General features: G+C 43.0%; 1 long non-coding RNA gene across 1 annotated transcript in view; it reads right to left on the bottom strand.

The window, feature by feature from the left end:
* The window catches only part of LOC135243276 (uncharacterized), a 149,232-nt gene extending 130,721 nt beyond the window's left edge, over positions 1 to 18,511 (bottom strand). Inside the window, exon 1 of the long non-coding RNA XR_010326592.1 lies at positions 18,320 to 18,511. This is a non-coding gene — a long non-coding RNA (uncharacterized LOC135243276). The remainder of the gene's footprint in view (positions 1 to 18,319) is intronic.
* Positions 18,512 to 20,532: the final 2,021 nt, after the last annotated feature.

The raw sequence follows: 20,532 nt of genomic DNA, 5'->3' as shown, positions 1-20,532 counted from the left end.
AGTCAGACAAGTTTACAATCAAATGCCTTTTGTTTAAAATGAATTAATTTGTTTTGGCTTCATTCTTTATTATCTTTTTTCTTATTAAACGTATTTTCCTGCCAAACAGGAAGAAGAAAAAAAGGCATTTGAAAGGGTTTAAGCTCTCTCAGTCTCTGTTTTTCTCAAGCTTTGGGACTGTAGGTTGTTGCTGTTTTCTGGATCCTATAGCGCCAGTCAGTTCCTAGGTCGTAAATGATATCACTATTTAGGTCTGAACTTGGTGCCCTGCAAAATATTGGGGTGCAACTGGGGTACATACTTAAAGCAGCCTGACACGCCCCATGTTGAATGACAAATTGAATGATAACTGTGTGTACTGCCTGCACGGAGCTTGTTCCCACACTTGGTTTGGAGTTTGGGGGGAAGGGGTCAAAATGGCATGAGCCTGGGGGACTCAGGTGTGGTCTGGACTGGTGTGGTCTCACTGGGATATTTCCTGAGATGGCTTTAGTTGCAGAGGCATGACCGGAGGCCAAAAGAAAAACAACCTTTTTATTCCTCTCTGAAGCTGAATTCCTCTCAGGAATGTCCTTGTCGCCTCCACGCAGAGGCGCAGGGGTGGCATTGTGCAGTGGGGATGCTGTGAGGAATCTGTCTCTTCTGTCCGGACCATGTGCCTCTTGTTCCTAGCAGAATTTCTGGGTCTTTTCCAGGTCGGTTGCATTTCCACCAGATGTAGACGGGGGGAAAAAAGCCCCAAAAAACTTAGAAAAATAATAATTTTAGGCAATGCTTACCTTCCGCTCTGCTCTTGGTTGTCTCTGACTCTAATGAGATCCAGATCCGGATTTTTTAGGGGGATTTGCTGCAAAATTCAGGGGGACTGTTTTTTTTCCCTCTACAGTGAGGTTGGGAGTTGTGCAGAAACATAATCAGAGTTTTCCCATTGTTCACATGAACATGTTGTTCTGAGTCTCCCAAGTGCATGACAGTTAACCGGGTCTTAGAATGCGGGTGACGTAAAACCAGAACGCACTGTGCCAGCAGACTTAACCGCAAAGTTAAGTGTAGTGTAATGTGCCATATCAAGCTTCTTTGTTCTTATTGCTCCAGCTTGGATGGCCTACCACCCCCTGCCCACTCACCCCCAACCCTGTAAATACTTTAGATATTATTTCTTTCTTCTGGTATAAAATAAACAAGGCAATAACGTAAACGAAAGCCAGACTTTGGTATTTGGCCTTCAGAATACGTTTAATCTGTGTTACAAAGGGCCTGGGAGCTGATAAGTCGAAAGCAAAAACCACAGACGCCTAGCCCTGAACTTTTGTCTTTTTTTATTTTTATTTTTTCCCCCTTTTTTCTTTCATTTTGGAAATAGTGTATTTCAAATGGTAATGGATTCAAATATGGGTGCATTGTATCTAAGTCAGGGGAACCATTGCGTGACAAATGGCTATCTGCTACAAGGTCAGCACTCATTGCCTGCCCATATTGGCTGAGTGTGTCTAAAGCAATGATATATTTATTTATGTGTTTATGTATTTTTCAAAGGAGTCAACAAATTTGAATCGGAGCTCGGTTTCCTTTTTCTGTTTGCGAAATGCAGGCAAATAAGCACAGGAAACTTCCCAATAAATTTACACTTTATTGAACTGATTGCTGATTGCTAATTAAAGATGAATTAAAATTAAATGTGTCATAAAAGTTACGTGGAACACAGATATTTTCTTTTCATGCGATTGCTCATTTTTGGATATGTTCAGTGACAAAACATTTTGAATTATTTGTCACAAGTTAAACTGTCCACTCTGGGCCATTATATGTCAGAATTGTTACTGATGGTTGGGATAATTAAATGCTTGAATTTGGATTGTAAACCAGGAATTTGCCACTTCTTGCTGTGGAGTTTTGATCTTTGCTACAGTTGAGACAGATAAATGTTAGCCTTTCTGCCATCTGTAGATCATGAGCACAAAAATGTGAATTGTTCAAGTTTATTTATGAGTCAGTTTTATTTCAGCATACAGAAAGGCAATTAGCGGTGTATTTCGGGAACTGCTCACTTCTTGCCCCCACCATCTCCCCTAACACACGCACACACCTGCATATACCCACCTCTGTTGCCTTCCCATGAGTCTTTTCACAATGCACACATGCTGCTTCTTTTATTGTCTCTAAAAACGGAAAGATGCCCTTGAGTTATAAGGGTGGCTGGCCTCAGAAAGCAGCTAGACAGCTAGCCTGTCAGTGACAATGAGAACACTGGCCCAGAAAGCAGCTAGACAGCTAGCCTGTCAGTGACAATGAGAACACTGGCCCAGAAAGCAGCTAGACAGCTAGCCTGTCAGTGCACATATCGGAGCAGACATCTGGCCTCAGTTTGCTAGTTAATCAGGGCGGGTTAAAGGAAATTCACGTAGACATCAACATATTGCACTCTGTTTATACTGTACCTGGCCCGAACCAAAACTATGGTTCTTGCTCCTCTCTGCAGCCAGATTCCACCGACCAGCAGCACGTTTCTTAGGCATTGTGCTCATTCATTTGTTCAACTTTTGGTTGGAGGGGTTTGATATGTGCCAGCCACCCAGGCAGCCAGAAGAGGCCTGCAGTCTGCAGGCTGTGGCTTCGGCTCAGTCAGTTCATTTCTCACGAGAGGATGTGGTTGGGGGGTGGGCGGGGGGTTTGGGGAGAGACATATTTACCAGAACAGAGAGTGAGAAATTTGAAATGCTTGAATAATACAAAAGTTAAATGCCCTCTGGAAATATAATGTGTGATTGTGTGTTTTTTTTTTTTTAAAGAACTACTTGGATGTCCTAAATATTAATTATAAAAGTGCTTATTAGGAAGATGTGATCAAGAAATGCACAGAAGTGACTCTAACCTTGGATGTGAATTAGGCTAGATTTCATTTGGCTTAAATTTTGCTTAGTTTGCATGCTCGGTCACACCCCCATGAAAGGTTTGTTTATCTGAAAGCGGCAAATGAATCAAGGGCAAGTTTGAACAATGTTATTTTGGCATTTAACAGGCACTCTTTTCCAGAGTAACACAAATTATTTTTTTTATATACGGTCAATTTTATACAGCAGGGTGGTTTACTGACGAAATTCTGGTTATGTAACTGCTCAAGGGTACAACAGCAGCACCACATCTAGAAATTGATCGTACAACCTTTCAGTTCCAAGACCAGCTCCCTAAAACTTATCATACACTGCTTCCCTAGTGTGATTACAAAGATTGCTTTTCCAGGTTGATTACATTCCCTGAAAACATATTTTGTTGCTGATCTCGTCTGGTCTTCAACCTCCCCAGACACTCCCACGTCACTTCCCTGCTCACTACCCTCCACTGGCTGCCTGTTATAGCTCGCATCAACTTTAAAACATTGGTCCTAGCATACCAGGCAGTCAAGGGATCAGCCCCAGCATACCTCCACAAGATATTCAAACCCTACATGCCAGCCAGATCCCTCCGTTCTGCTACATCAGGACGCCTGACACCTCCCCCTCTTCGCACCTGCACTTCCAGAACACGTCTCCTGTCTGTTCTGGCCCCACAATGGTGGAATGACCTCCCCGTGGAGGTCAGAACAGCTGAGACACTGACCCATTTCAAACGACGACTGAAGACTCACCTCTTCAGGCTGCACCTCTCCCCATCCCTCCCTACCCCTCTGTAAATGACTGTAAGCTTAGGGTTGTAACTAGGCAGCTGTTTCGTAGGTGACTTAGGTGCATGAACTGTCTTAACTACTGCTTGTATTTTTTTCATAGACTGCGTTGTTGCCGTTCTCGTTGTGTTAGTGTTAATCAGTTTAACCTTCAGGGATCAAGTTGAACTATGCGGTTGTTCCCTGCACTTGGATCGGTACTTCTCTCTAGGGTTTTCGTCATACTTGTTCCTGGTTATGGTTATACACTTTGTTGTACGTCGCTCTGGATAAGAGCGTCTGCCAAATGCCTGTAATGTAATGTAATGTAATGTGAAGCGATGCGAGCTCGTCTGCTCTTCTGTGTGTCTTTAGTGGTTACACATTTCAAAACAAGCAAACATATTTCCTCTAAAATCAAAGGTAAGGAAGAAAACATATAAAAGCAAAGAATTCCAGTATTACTCAGTGCAAACCAGTAAGACAAAAAAATAAAAAAAGAACCCATTTAAATATTTTTTTTTAATTTTGTCTTTATTTATATTGTCTGCCCTTCTGGGATCTGAGTTTTTGTCAGCCGTCATGCATGAGCCAGCTGTCTCCGACCCACATCGGTTCTTACTGCGATCTGGATCTAGTGCCTTGCCCAGGGTGGTTGGAGTAGAAGGCCAGGGGAAGTGTTTCTGAGAGATCTGATCTTAAACATTCCACGTCTCGATTACAGCAACCACATCCCCAACCTCTCCCATTCCCACTGCCAGACAATTTGCCTCCAGAGCTCAAGGCAAACACGGAGAGGAAGCTCGGCGCTTTTACTCTGAAAGAGGAGTACTTAAGCCAAAAAAGAGTGGTAGGTCCTGTCAGGCTAGCGTCGTGTTAAACCATGCTTGGAGCAAAGCTGCAGCTGCACGTCCAGGTTTTTACGGACAGCGAAAATGTACCCTGTAATTACATTTATTTTATTTTGCTTTTATGCAAACAGGTAGGTCCGCTCGGCCTTCTTTGACCTGCGGGAACTGAGCGGGAACTGAGCGGGTAGGGAACTGCGGTCAGATGTGGGTGGGATGATTCAATGCACAGATGTAGAAAGGCAGTTTCTGTGGGAATTTGGCCAGGACACCGGGGTTGACTCCCCCACTCTTTTTTAGAAACGTGCCGTGGGATCTTTCACGACCACAGCGTGTTAGTATCATTTCTGGTCTGAAGGACAGCACAGGGCCCCCACCACTGTGCTGGGGATACTGGACTTCTGTTTGGTCCTGAGTGAAGAGTGCCCCCTATTCACCCTCCAGTTTGACAGTAGAAGGGTATTGGGTGGCATGCCTGCTGGCTATTGCAATGAGCTCAAACGTGAAATGTTGATGGGCCATGGCGCTTGAATACAAAAGGTATCTCTTTATTGGGAAATGGTGGAAAGGGTTAAAAATCTTCATTTTTGTAACCATATCCCAGCTGGCTGCTCCCACCAGTCCCGAGATGCTGGAATTGGGATGATACAGTTTTTGATGCCAATCCAATGTTTTTAATTTCTCAAACCATTTTTGTGCACCACTTTTCTTGTTAATTTAACAGCCAAAGCATAAATACACATATTTCTTGCAAAAAATCTGTAATTTGTTCAATTAAATACAAAGTGCTGCATGCTTAGAATTAACAGAAGTCTTCCACTTCGTTTTTTTATATTTGAATTTGAATTTTTGAATTATATTCAAACATGAATTTATTTTTGTGGCCATCAGTTCATCTTTCTGTTGATGTTGTTCATCCATAATTTCCATGAGTATTATTTTTTTGTTGTTGTTTATATCCATTTCCAGTAAAAGTGCAGCCAATTGAAACCACAGTAGAGTAACTCTGGTCTGGATAAAGAAGGAGCATTGTCTGAGGCATGAAGCCCTGTGAAATTTACTCTGGAGCATTTGTCCACAGGCAGTCAATTCAAAACATTCAGAGAATTAACCTCTTTATGACATCATCCTGCCAAGTGACCAATTGGAACTTCCAGAGTTCTCTTATTTTCCCATTCTCTCTCAACACCCATTGCCTGTTTTTGGTTTTGGGGAACTTGAGGAATGTAACTTAATCCATTATCCCCCCAAACTCAGCCCCAGAGCCTCCCACTATGTGCTTTTGTTCCCCAAGCCAATTTATTGACCAGTTAATGTTATTGAAAACAGTAATTGAAGCATTTCCATGGAATTTCTGTCTTTAAATGGACTATAACGGAAGCTTTGGTTTTGGTTTTCTTTGTTTTTCTCCACTTTCATATTTGAATTTAATTGGCACACTGAGCAATTGGGACCATTGTACATTTTTACATTTTCACCATTTAGCAAATGTGCTTATGCAGAGCAACTTACACAGCTTACATTCTTTATATACAATCCATTTATTTAGCTGGATATGTACTGACGCAAAGGTACTTTTGAATTCAACCACTTAGGTTGAAGCTCAGATCGTTATGTTACATTGTTCCCCCTCCATTTACTTATTTTTTTCCTCAGTTTGTCAATCAGTTTAGCAAACAAATATAACCTCTCTCTAAAATGTTTTGCCTCAGAGTGAATTGTGATGAAAATTTATGCATACGTTGTCAGCAACCTTCATGGAATTATAACTACAAAATTGGTTAATTGTTCATTCATTGTCTGATCAAGTCATCATATGAAACTGTACTGCAAATCTATTTCTGACATGGGGCCATGGAGGCAGATTCTAAGAGTAATTAATATCAATTAAAAACCTCATTATTTTATGGATAGATGCCAACATCAGGTCCCAGGTTTAGTCTCAGAGGGGCTTCCGTGCCTTGTCAATGCAGGCTCAGTTAAAGCTCAGCTCGTTTTCTATTCTTTAAGAAGGCTGTGGCAAACACGCCTGCCACAGGCCACCGAAGTGGCTTTCCTTGGGGCCCACCAGCACAGAGACACAGGGAGATGATGTTAAAACAGTCCACATTTATTTGCAAGGGTCGGCAAGATGTTATAGCCGAGGAGCAGATGTTAAAACACTGTCATGACAGAGAGGCTCCCCTGTGTGGGTGGGGATGGCAGAGTTAACCTGTGCGCACTGATTACCTCACTACGCACAGGTGCAGCCACTCCTGTTCCTGGGTCCAATTAGCCTGGCCAATTCTCTCATTCTTAACCAATCATCCAATTGGCCAGGTCTAATTAGCGTGACCCAGGGCAGGTGTGGCTGCTTAAACCAGCCATCCCCACACCACAAAGGCATTGATTGACTGTGTCTTCTCTCTGAAGATGGAACTGCATACATTAAAAGGTGAAAAAGTGATTAATTGTCTTATATTTGGAGATGAAATCGAAGAGCGTCAAATGGACTGGTGACTGGCTTTTGTTTTTTACTGCAAAGCGACTGATGTTTTTAACTGAGGTGTGAATGACGTTCTGTGGCTCTGTCGGACAGCTTTATAATGCTATAATTCTTGAAAAAATGGGAACTGTACAGGAGGAAATAGCAGTCACCGTCATGCTCATGAAACCAGCTTGAGATGATGCGTGCTTTGTGACAAGGCACATCTTTTTGGAAGTATCCGCTTGAAAAAGGGTAGACTTAGGTATGCTTAGGTATGTTGTGGCATTCAAATGGCCCTCAGTTAGAATTAAGGGGCCTAATATGTGCTAAGAAATTCCCACACCATTGCACCCCCATAAACCTGCACATGGCAGGATGGATCCCATCATGCTGTTTTTGCCAGATTCTGACCCTATCATCTGCAAAAAGATTTGTCAGACCAGGCAATGTTTTTTCCACTCATTCAATAATTGGTGAGCACGTGGCCACTGTAGCCTCATTTTCCAGTTCTTAGCTGACAGGACTGGAACTTGACGTGATCTTCTGCTGCTCTATCCCATCCACTCTAGGTACTGTAGTGCCTGAAAATCCCAGGAGAGCAGCTCTTTCCGAGATGCTGGAACCGCCATGTCCGGCACCAACAACCATGCCACGGTCAAAGTCGCTTAGTTCATGCCTAGATCACCCATTCTAATGTTCGGTTGAACAACAACTAAATGCTGCTTGGAAGAGCTGTCTATTTGTGTTAACAAGCCGGTGTACTTCCTAATAAACAGACTACGGAACGTGTTTCTACACACAAACCACTACATCGCATGTTGAAAACATTCACTGGGGTAACTCTAAACTGGATGCGCTCGAGGGAGTTTCTCAAGTTGCTACTGAGCCGCTGTTTATTTAAAAAAACGATAGTCCACGTAATACGCTTCCGCTGTCCAGCTCCTTCTCGTCTTTCTGGTCCGGATGCCAGATATCGTCGTTATTTTTTTAATTGGGGATGAGGGATCCATTAGGTTACCTAACTATAGTAATTGTAAGCATATGCTGTATTCAAATAACGCTACTCCGTCATGTGTTCATGGGAAAAATATCTTTAAAGGGTGAACCAGTTTGCACCGGTGGCTTTGCCCTGACGTGCAGTAGCCTAGCGGCTGACTTCACGGCGGGAACCTCGAGGCTGTGCCACACAAACCATTTAAAATGTGCTTCCTCACCAGCCACGTGAGAACACGATACAAACAAAATACTGAAAAAACGCAACAATTTAAAATATAAATTTATTATATTTATTTAATAATTTTTATTATATTCATTTTAAGTACTTAAATATTATGTTTCAAATGTTTAGAATGCGCGATCACAGACATGAACACACGGGTTCAGTTTGTCAGAGTGTGAACTGCACGGTGGAAACGGGTCAGTATTTTTCTGATCATCCGGCTGCAACTATTCCCCCCAGTGACATCAACCCCTCCCCCACCCCCCACCCCACCCCCGCGAGCTCACACTGCACACAGGCACACATATGCACGTATGCAATGCAATTCTTGACGGGAATTTTATGGGGCCAGTCTTGGGAGAGAGGGGCTTCCATGAGAAAAGTTAGAAAAAAATGTTCCCTTATATTACCTTCTGTTGTGCTTTCACTTTAGGGCCTCAGCAAACGGTATGATTTATAGATTTATGGTAGCACTGGACTATTTCCCCTAAACATTTAGTAGCCTTTTGTGTGTGTGTGTGTGTGTGTGTGTGTGTATACTTTCTCAACCATGGAAAAAAATTACTGTATTTGGCACAATAGTTGGCACATTTGGAAGAATTGGCATGATTTTATCATTTTTCACACTTCACATACGCAAGCAGACTGGAATCAAAATCTTTAAAAAAAAGGACACAAAGAATAAGAAATTGTTCATTAGAAAAAATGAAGGTGCATCCCTTCCCCCTCATTATTTCAGTTCCTTTGATTTGATGATGTGCCACTTATTAATGTGTCATAGGTACCAAATATCATGTGTAGTTCAGTTTTTCTGCCTGACAAATAAACACTAATGTAGCACATGTTGCCTTTTCCTGTCCGTTGAGGGTCACATTCAGCACATAAGCTGAGTGACTGGTGACTGTGAGTCTTCTTTTCCGTGGCATTTACGCTCACAGTTGGGAGGTGGAACTCTTGATTAGGAGAACTGCAGGAAACACCAGCCATAAATGTTACTGAAACAGAACCAACCCACCCCCACACGTTTATCTACTCGTTGAATGTTCGTAAGGCTTTGTACAATTGTGTTTCCTTTTAAATGTCAGCGCTAATCCCCTGTTTGAGCTGGGCTGCATTCCTGGGTGCTGTAGGGGGTGTGTGGGCAGGCCGGTGTGGGGGAATCCCAGCATGCACAGCTGATAGGTCCACGCTATCTGATTGCCCTCCACCTTCCTTCCTGCAGTCACTGTCCGGATGCTACTTTTTTTGATTGTGTATCGTGGGAATTCAGAGTCTCACTCTCCCTCTCGCCTTCTCATGACTAGAAACTAAAATGTGTACACATCTGGGGTTTCCTGTGGGGGTGGCCAATGTGGGACTGCCAGATGAAGTTCAAGGAAATGTTATCGTTTTGGGACTTTAAAGTCCCTTTAGAAAAAGAGAAAAATAAACATATATTTATATCAGAGGTGCAACAATAGTTGATGACTCATTTTGGAAATGAACAGTGTAAGCAGAGTGAGCTCTGTAAGGCTCAAAATGAATCAAGGGATTTTCACACACACACACACAAACACACTCTCACTCACGCACATTCACAGACAAAGCTCTTATCTCAGTATTTGTTACTGGGATAGTGTCTGAAATTGAGCTGACTTTTATAGGATGTATTCAGGGTTTCTTTGCATTTTGCCAGCTTATCTGCTACTGGGATCATTTGACCTTTATTAAGTAACTGAACATATTTGGTCCAAAGCCAGAATAGGCCTTCGGGGGAAAATCTATCATTGGTAGGGGCAAGATGGGCTGGCAGAGATCAGGTGTTTTCGTTTGGGGTGGGACACCCGGCCATATTCATGTAAGGCCTCGCGCAGGTTTTCACATGAACTAGGATACTTTAACAGGGTAACAGCCATTGCAGTTACCCTGGTGTCCCAGAACCGTGGCCCGAGCCAGAGCGCGGTTTCTGTCCTGTGGAAAGCACTGACGTGCCTTGGAACGGGAAACTTATTTCTCACATTTAGTGAAGCCGCAGCTGTTTCACACTGCATTACAAAGTGACAAAAACAGCGTTGTATGGGCCGTGTGCATGCGGGTGTGCAACACAAGCCTTGCAGAAAGAAACACTGGACCTGTGGTTTTCTGGGTGGAGCTGTTCGATGCGAAACCCCCGAACAGCAAGCTGCGTGAAGTAAAAATAACTAGCGCACGTAGGACACTTCAAGGTTGCAGTCAGGGCAGTTTGCAGAACCATAGCCGGGTAATCAAAAAGGAAAGGGTAGCTGCATCTTGCTTCTCATAGCTTTGTAGACTGGGTGGTTTGATGAGCCCTTTACAGGGACTGCTGTCTGCCGGCCAATTAAATAATTTAAATATTCTTAGCTATACAGCATTGGGCTTGAGCTGGTCCTTCAGGAACCCAGGTTGGATTCCTGGTTGAGGTACGGGACATCAGTATCCTTCTGCTGCCTGAGGATGCTACTTTGGTAGGTTTCCTCAATTTTCCTCATTTTTTCTCCCCTAATTGGAATACTTTATTGCAGCCCATTTCAATGCTTTATCACCCTTGTTCAGCTGGATAGAGCTAATACTGGCACATGCATACGAGCTGGTGCCAATCCTTCCCACTCTCCTTGCAGGTGACCAGGCAACCACAGGAGTCACTGTTGAGCAATGAGGTTAGCAGTACCCTGCTCACTAATACCTCTCTCTCAGGTAATGTGACTGAGTACCAGCTTTACCTCAAATACATTCTTTAAATACTTGAATTCTACCTATTCTTTTAAAATCAGAAAACACTCCTGTCAGTCCCCAACCATTTTCAGTAAAACATATCACAAACCGAAATGTCCTTTCAAATATTCATATTTTATTGTGAATATTGAAGAAAATATATATTAATTTCAGTAAATTGCTGGAATTGTACTGGTTTTAAAATAATTAAATGACCCAAGTTTGTTTAGCACTGTCATAGTACTGATTCAATAGGGCTGTTGGGCACAGTGCTCAGTAAGCACTAGTATCTTGATGGGATGTGCTACTAGTATTTATTTTTTCTGTTTTATACAACAACAGCCACAAAATCACCAGCAGGCCTGGAGGGAGTGAGTGGTTTACTTATGTGAACACACATTACTGGCCACAATGTGGGTGCAGGAGCATTCCACTGTGATATTTTTGAGTATTTTTCATGTTTTTGTCTGTGTTATTTTTTGCATAACAGCAGATCAGAATACTTGCCTTGAATTTCTTTGTGGTTTTGCAAGGCTGGAGCTGAATTTGTTTTCTGAATACAGCGAAATGTGAAAGTATTGGGACAGTTACAATATGTGGTTGTTTTGATCTGTACTAATCAGATTTGTATTTCAAACAAAGTCAAACAATGACTATGAGGCGAAATGAATAATGTATGCATTTATTTAATGTGTTAAAAAAAAACAGACACTGAATTATATTACAACAATGGCATTCAATATGTCAAGTCCACCTGTTTGAAGTCAGCATAAACATTTTCCCTCTGCGGGATCTAATTCTCTGATAAGTGAATTAAATTGCTATGACAACCTGTTATTAATAACAACATTATTAACACAAGCAAGATACAGGGTCCACCTTTATTTGTTTATTTACTTGGAGGACAAAATTACAGATGTCCTTGAAAACACATGGTCATATGACAGTGCAAACAATGTTAAATTTGCCACTGCAACTAAATAGGGAGGTACATTCCTAAAACAAAGAACACTTTATTCTGGGAATATAAAAGTTCCCCCTTAATCAGCAGTGATGGGACATGGGGTCAGCGGATATCAGCTCTGGCCTGTTAATGCTAACACTGCTGATGTTCATGCACCATTGTTATCCAGTCCGTATTTCCTGCTACCTCTCTGCTGTGTCTGCTGCTGATTGGGTCATGCTGTCTTGTTTAGGGTTCTTCACATGCAAGGCCACTTCCTGGTGGGGGGGGGGGGGGGGGGGGGAGCGGGGGTGGTGGGGAATGGGGGGACGGTGTGTCGATGGTGGTGCATTGCCCTGCTGTGCCCTTTCAGAGTTTGAAGTTTGTCAGCAGAGTGTTGTGTCGGGGAAAGGGAAGTCCTTTTTCCAAAAAAAGATGCAAAAAAAGTGTTTTGATTATTGGAGCGGGGGTAGATTGAGAGACGTGTGGGAAAGAACAGGAAAGCTCTTTTACTGACCTATACATCATCTCTGAAGTTCCTGAAGCACAGCTCCACAGTGTAGTGGGAATGTAATTTACAGCCATTAGACTGGAAGTTCAACTCCTCATTGGGACACAGTAGATCTCAGCTAAACGAATGGATTTCATGTCAAATATGAGCGATGGAAGTTTGCTTTCTGGGAAAGGGAATTGATAAGCTACCCGATGCAGTTGTTTTGTGCTGCTATGTAGGATGGCTCATTCGCTGTTGAGATCTCTGGGCGTGTCTAAAACAGACCACTGTATTAGCTATGGGAAACACCTGTTCATTCCAACCCAGCTCAGAAGTGTCAATCATTGTTAGACAAATTAGTGCCCCCTAGGTGACATGATTTTATTTATTTAAAAAGCTTGTATTGTCATTTGTCATTTCTGCCACAGTCTGAGTGCAGCTGTTCAGGTTGCTACAGGGGAAAGTATGCCATGTCTCTTAGTATTTCTTACCTTTAAAATGTTTTGTACTTTTAGAAATGGATGAACATTAATGCTGCTCCAAGCAGTCCTCATGATTTAGATTTGTATGTTTTCCTCAAAGAAGAACATGTTTATCTCCAGTCTCTCTTATCTCTAGACTTATTGATTCTTTTTGCTTTCTTATCAGAGAGAAGACCCTGCCCCCCTAGTCCCCATACACACATGCTGTCCCCATGCTATCTTCAGCTTTATCTGGTCAAACAGACACAGGCCTGCCCTTCCCTTCCCTTAGAGTGATAAAGCCTTAAAGATAACCTTTTTATAGTCAATACTAAGCTGGCCAAAAAAAACAAATATAAAAGGTTGGGATATGCACGATTAGTTTATCTAATTAGATTCAGAAAATCTAGAAAATGACAGTGGCAGCATAGGCAGTCAGTTGATTAAATTTGCATCATAATTGTAGCACAAAAATAAAAATTTCAACCAATTATTACCATTTTTTTTTTAAATTATATCTTTTTTGATTTGTGAGTTTATTTTTTCAGAACTTATTTCTTAATGTGGGATTCCCAGTCATATTTTTCGGCACATCCCATCGCTGTGGTACCCTGCAGTTCATGCCAGCCATTGATAATTTACACTGTGCAGCCCAGCAACAGAGCCATCACAAATGAAAAGGGCTGCCTCTCCTGACCCCGAATACATTTCACAGACAAAGCATGCTATCTCCCGCTTTCCCCTGAATAATTCTGCCCATGTTCTTTCACCATTAACGTTATTAAACCAGCGTGTGCCAAATTATGTGTTTCAAAACGGAATACGTGGTTTACATATATAATGTTATCGTTCAGTCATTGGTGATTGCTAGCGGCGCCCTCTCACGATAAACGTCAGAAATGGCTTCTCGGCGCTTTCCTTCCTTTCACACTTTTGTTTCGTGCTCGGCTGCCTGTTGATTTCTCACCTTCTGTCTGTTTTCTTCTAAATGAGAGGCCAATGGCCATGTGCTCCATTTCCTCCACAGGAGTGCATTTCTTATAAGCATTTAACTGTGGGGGGGGTCAAGGTTTAGGCCTATGTTGAAATTCCGTCAAATTTTGCCTCAATGTTTTAATAGAACTTCTTAAATAAAGTTTTGAGCCGTCTCTTGGCGCAAACTCATCGTAGTGCTGCACTACAGTGTGAGCAGTCCCTTGCCTGATTATGGGACCCAACACTGTGACACCTTCTATGGTGCCCTGATTCAGTATTGTTCAAGAGGAGGTGGGGTGTGTAAGGGTATGTACTAGTGCTGTGTATTTATCAAATAAAGGTTATACTTGCGCTGTACCATAAATATGTAGCGGCCCAAATTTTGAAGGACATTTACAAAATCGCTGTAAGTGTGGCAGTCCGTTTTTAGCTGAAGTATGGAACTTTCTGGTGAATACGGGTCTGCTGACAACATTAGTGCTACATCCTCTGCCTTGGCTGTCCAAGACATGACCAGGTTCAACTTCTGCGTGTGTCCTTTTCTTATGTGTAGTTTTCTGCAGTTCGTATTGAGAAACTTGAGATTTGTGGATTGAGGTGACGTGCAGTTTTAAGTATGATTACATTTATCTTAATGTTAGAGCTGCTTGGATTTTAACGACAGTCTGGAACAGTGACTGGAGGCTGGAGCTGGAGTCTGGTTTCCTTCTTCTGTTGAGATATGTGAGGAGGAGAGACTGTGGAGGAAAGGCCCAGTAAATTGCTCTTGGGCCCCCCGCACCCCCCCCCCCCCCCCAGCACACCACAATCCCTTTGCATCGCATCACCCGGTTGGGTCGAGAGGTTGTTATTTTACTCCAGGACGAAAGAACCCTCCTGCTCGATCTCCAGACTTGCTGCCGTTCCCGTGGAAACGCCGGAAAACCCCGAAGTCCAGACGCAATTAGGATCAGCCTTCATCTGGGGCCATTTTCATTCAACCCCCTCATCCCTCCATCCCGCCCCCTCCTCTTCCTTTCTCCATTCCTCTGTGGTTTTCAAACTGGAGAAAACCGCCGATGAAGTGTAAATAATTGCAGTCACAGATGGAACCGATTTCTGTTGTGTTTCTGTGGGATAGGCACTTATTCAAAATAACTTCCTAGAGACGTATTGTGAGAAATTCGCACAAAGAAGTGTGCTCAGGAAATGGCAGTTTTATTTGAATGGAGATGCTCGGGCAGAGTAGTGCAGGGGTTTAACGATCACATGCGATACCAGGGAGATTGTGGCGTAGGTTTCTGTTCAAAGGGCAAATATCCCAAGTAGTCATGTAACCTGATCGTATACAGTCGTTTATTGCAAAGAAATCATTATGGATCATTATGTACTAGGAAACATTGGGCAGCATTGTTTTGAAATACAGTTTGTTTAATTTGTGTGAGTTAAGATGGCCAATATTGTTTCTGGTAACTTGGCATAATTTTGATATCAATACTTTTAATGACAGGCCTAGATTTTGCCAGTTTGAATTAATGACTTATAGACAGTGCTTTGTATTATGAGCAACTTGGCATTTGTGTATGTTGACAATGTGTTTTTCATCAGATTTGAGTATACAAGCCCATAAAGTGTGCTAAAAGATCAAATGGGGATTTGTATGTACTGGAATTCAACTGATTGATTCACAACATTCTTGGGCACAACGGAAGAGTTACATTACAGGGTGTTCTCAGATTCATCTTGCAGAATTTTGATAAATGGTCCTTCAAAATAGCTGATCAAGTGAAATGCAATCTTGATTTGGATTAAGCAACGTCCTTTTCAACGTCACGTCAGGATGTGTGTCCTTTGGTCTTTCTTGGACAGTCAGCTCTACAAAACAACAACAGAAAGCCCCAGGATAGAACAGAAAAGAAACTTGGTGTGTTGCCCCCTCCCCCCCCCAAAAAAAACCCTGAAGCCCATCACCCCTCCTTTTCCAGCCCCCCCCTCCTTCCTTGTCCGTTATCAAGCCCTGTCATCGAACACTCACATCCTCACATTGTCCCAGAGGAAAAGCAGGCTTTCCAGCTGTAGATATAGTCCTGGTTCACCCCCACCCCCCCACCCTCCAAGAGACTGGGGTGAGCATGCACGGAAGGCGGGTGGTGGCGGAAGTGACTGAAACCTTTCTTTTTTTGTTTTAAAGAAACAAGTTTCAGACAGTGTGACCTTTTCCATTTCTGACCAGTCGCATTTTCTTGGCTCGGAGCAAGGCCGAGCAGACCCCCCCCCCCACTTCTCGTAAGGGATGCAGCTGGGTCTGCCTGTGACGTCTGGGGGCAGCAGAAGGGCCTGAGGGTCACAGAGGGGTGCAGGGACTGTTTGGGTAGGCGATCTGTCAGCTTTCAAGGACACGTTTCTCTGCAGCAGCTCCGGAAAGCCAGAGCCAATCACAGCTCTGTCATCTGTGATCTATGAAAATCTCCCCAATTCCCACTAAAATACACCATTTTGTCTATTTTAATTAAATATAGATTTTATTTGAGACAATGCAAGTGCATTACATTCATCGTCTTATATGTAATTGTAATGCTTTTGAAAAAAAAGTTTAATTTGTTTTTATTGATATCTTCATTTTTGCATCACTGCATTGGACATTTCACTGCTTGTTGTTTCTTTGGGTGCGTGAAAGAATCACTTTTCATTTCATTGCTATCCACACCCCTAACATGAAATTCCCTGGAAATGTGCTTTCATGGTCTTATCTGATCTGAAGAATAGAGTAGAACACTGCCACCAGCAGACCAAACTGCAGAGTTAAACAGATTAGATTGGATCAGGCTCTTCTGGATATTTTAATACAACTTTCCAGAAGCAGTGTTCCTTTTTCCAGAGCTGTCAAAATGGAAAAAAATGTTACAAAATTTTGTAATAATTACACAATATTTATTTATGGTAACTTTTTGTTTTATTATTATTATTATTATTATTATTATTATTATTATTATTATTATTATTATTATTATTAATATTATGGCAAAACTATTAGCTACTTGTAGAGAACTTTTTTATGGAAGCAAGTGGTTTGGCTTTCTTGCCCTGCTATGCCAGGGCTAAAGCAGACAAACGTGCGTCTTAGAAAAGGTCTCACACATTGTTCCATGTCTAATTTCCAACAGACGTTGGAATTCATTTTATTCCTCAGACCGTTCAATGTCTGATCAATACTTGGTGGCAAACGTTACGTTAGTGTTCGTAAAAAAGCAAAGAACAAGAACCATTCAGAACTGTTTACTGAGGCGCACGTGCACACCGACACAAAATGCGTGCACCATTACATATCAAACAGCTGTTTTTGCAGAGACCGTAAAAAATGAAAACTTGAAAGAGATTTAGAGATTTATAATTTTATCTGCGGGCTGACTCATAGGGAAATCAAGGGCATAATCAGATTCAGACTCGAACACGGAGAGGCTGTAGAGCTCAGGGTTACAGTTTTTATGTAAGCGTAGATGCATGATTTGCACAGACCACAAACGCGCCTTGCAGATGCATTGCGCTGATTCCTTTAAACATTACATTGCTTTACATTTATTTGGCAGACGCTTTTATCCAAAGCGACGTACGAAAGTGTTCATGGTCAGTTTCAGTTTCATGGTCATGGACAACTACAAAACACAGGTTCAAAAAGATACAATACTTATTTTGTACAGCTATTTCTAGCCAAGAACACAGTTTAATTCACACAGTGAACACTATTCTGGCCTAACCTCTACCTAGCCAACTAGGCAGAAGAACAAGCAACAATATTAGGACAAATCCAAATGACCAAAAAGTGCTGGAGCCAGGGTTTGATTTTACATGTGCATTATGTGTTATAAATGCTTTAGTTAACTTTTGCACAGCTGTCTGTTCCATATTCAACTTTTGATCTCAAATCCAAATGTTTTAGCAAAAATATAGCAAAAAATAACAAATTTCACTGTACTGTTGCCATACTTTTTGAGGGCACTGTGTGTGTGTATATATATACATATATCTGCTGTGCCTCCTAAAGAAGTGAAACCAGATAGTTGATCCCCTGCCCACCCATCTTATCATTAGGCTTGCGTGTGTGTGTGTGTGACATCCAGAGGATCATCAGACCCTACACACCAGCCAGACCTCTCCGTTCTGCCACCTCTGGACGCTTGGCACCTCCCCCTCTTCGTGTCTGTACTTCCCGCTCCCGTCTGCTGTCTGTCCTGGCCCCTCGCTGGTGGAATGACCTCCCAGTGGTGGTCAGAACAGCAGAGAATCTGACTACCTTCAAACGTAGACTAAAGACTCATCTCTTCAGGCTGCACCTCTCCCCACCCCTCCCTAGCCTATAGTTTAGCTCAATGTACCTAGTTAGGCTAATACGATCACATTAGTTTTTATTTGGCAGTATTGTTTTTGTCTGATTATGATTAGGCAAATGTGATTTCAGTGCTAGTTTGTACTTGGCAGGATTGTTGTTTGCTGAACAGGTTACTATACAGGGTTGGAGTCCTGATCTATGTGGTCACTTCTGGCACTACGATCTTTACTTCACTCTAGTGTGTTTCTTTTGCACCTCTGCACCTTGAACTAATGCACTTGTTGTACGTCGCTCTGGATAAGAGCGTCTGCTAAATGCCTGTAATGTAATGTAATGTAATGTGTGTGTGTGCACGTTGCATTCATGCATGCATGCGTGACTGTATCTGTGCAGAGGATGTAGTCTGGGGGGAGAGGGGCCTGTTTTGTGTCTAGTGATACTGTTTTGTGGTAGTGAGTCTGGGTGTACTGTATATTTTAGGCGAGGGTGGGGGGGAAGGGGGGGGTTGGGGTTGGGGTGGGGTTGTTTAACAGCGTGGTCTAGAGCTCTGTGTTTGGGGAGCTCACAGCATTGTCATAGATAACCCCTGGTAATGAGGCTCTATTGCTCCCTGGGGAGACCCCACCCCCCTAGTTCTTCTGCAAGTCTGTGTGGTGCATTGGGTCAGACAGTGACAGGTCCCATATACCCAGAACTCGAGAGACAGAGAGGCATATAAATGAAGGGGTGATATGGTACAGAAAACAGACCGGCGGGTAATTTGCACTTACCTTATCAATGGCCCGTGGAATGCTAGTTGGGAAGTTACTCAAGATAGCTATTTTTGAAGAGCCTGCATCGGATTTCACAGCATGCTAGCATACAGCGAGACGTGGCTCAGTCCGCAGGGCAGCCGAATCTGGCATAGATCCCTGGCATGGCACTTTCTCAGCTGTGGTCCCGTCTGTTGGCCTCTGCTTTCTGCTTTTCTTCTACCTGTATGAACGTGAGCTTGTGAGGTGAGGAGGAAGAACTGCTGGGTAACAATTTAAATGAAGAAGCTTTAAGGCTGGTGACAGGCTCAGAGGCCTCTGGTGGACGTTGAGTGACAGGCGTACCATCTCTGCATGCAGAGCGAAAAAAGACGCAGGAACAGGCCCACTTCATCCTCGTGACTGTGGACGCTCGTGCGGTCAACTGTAGCTGCGGTTGAGCACTAAAAACCATGCGCCTGCCCTGTAGATTGAAAGGCAGAGTCCTGCTGAGTGCTCTAGAGTTTCTGTGGAATGTACTGGTGCCAGAGTTCTGTGAGGAATGTTGACCACCCTAAAGGGATCCATATGGAACTTATCAGATGCAGGGAGGGGAATCACTGATTCCATCTTTGCTCTGTGTAAGGCAACTGTAGAATTTCAATCCAATAACCCGTTTCCCACTAAAATCAAGAATAAAAAATATCGTATTGATTTGCAGTGCATTGCCATTTTGTGCTGCATGGGAATGGATGTAGACAAAATCTTTCTGAAGACTGGGAGAAATCCAGGCTTTATGCAGTTTCATATTTTGCTGCCACCCAGAAAAGCTGTGTTTTCAAATCCCTGTGCATTGCAGACAGCAACAACTGGACGCCCATAACGGGGGAGTACAAAAATCTGTCCAAACATATATTCTGTGCTTTGTTAAATTATTCATTCTTATATAATAAGAATTGGCATCAGTATAAAAAAAGTAACACAATTAAAAAAGGCTTGAACAAACTGCCGAAAGGGATTTGCAAATACCCCACCTTTGTCAGATTAAAAACAAGCGCACGCACGCACAAGACTACTTACAACAAATTAAAATCTGCCTCTTCACAAATCTGCAGCTTTGCTAAAAATGAAGGAAATGAAAATAATGTAAAAAAAAAAAATATTGTGCACCCAATATCACATTGTTTTTTCCTGTGATGAAGCACAGTGGTATGATCAGCCTTAGGATTTAGGTCCTAGTTGCCGTGACACCAGGCCGAACATTATATTCTGGGATGTCCTGCCCTGTCCTGAGACGCCCCCTCACCCGACCTTCCCTTTCCCCGTTTGGACGTGTGTTCCCCTCGTAAATCACGCGCCTTTAGATCCCCCCCCTCCGCCCCCCAGCAGGAGGTGAAGGATCCTAAAGTAGAGTGGCCTTGCTCCACGGCGGTGCGTTGCGTAGCGCCCTGCTCTCCATCCCTGGGCCGCTACTGCAATCAGCAGCGCTGCCGTCCGCCGCCGCGGAAAGGGGAAAGTCCCCTACGGAGGACGGGCGTCAGCACGGAAGACGGAAAAGACGAGCGGAGAGGAAAGACCGAAAGGCCTCCACCGGACCCGTTTCCATGGAAACCAAGCGGATCGTTAGTTTCTCTTGTAGCCGTCGATCGCTCGAGACAGTTCCATTTTGCGTTGGATTTAAATTGACGTTTCCTGCGGAAAAATAAAAAGCAATGAGAGTCTGAGTGCGACACGCCA

Source organism: Anguilla rostrata, chromosome 17 (genome assembly GCF_018555375.3).
Source record: "Anguilla rostrata isolate EN2019 chromosome 17, ASM1855537v3, whole genome shotgun sequence".
Classification (NCBI taxonomy): Eukaryota; Metazoa; Chordata; class Actinopteri; order Anguilliformes; family Anguillidae; genus Anguilla; species Anguilla rostrata.
This window is presented reverse-complemented; position numbering and strand designations above follow the sequence as displayed.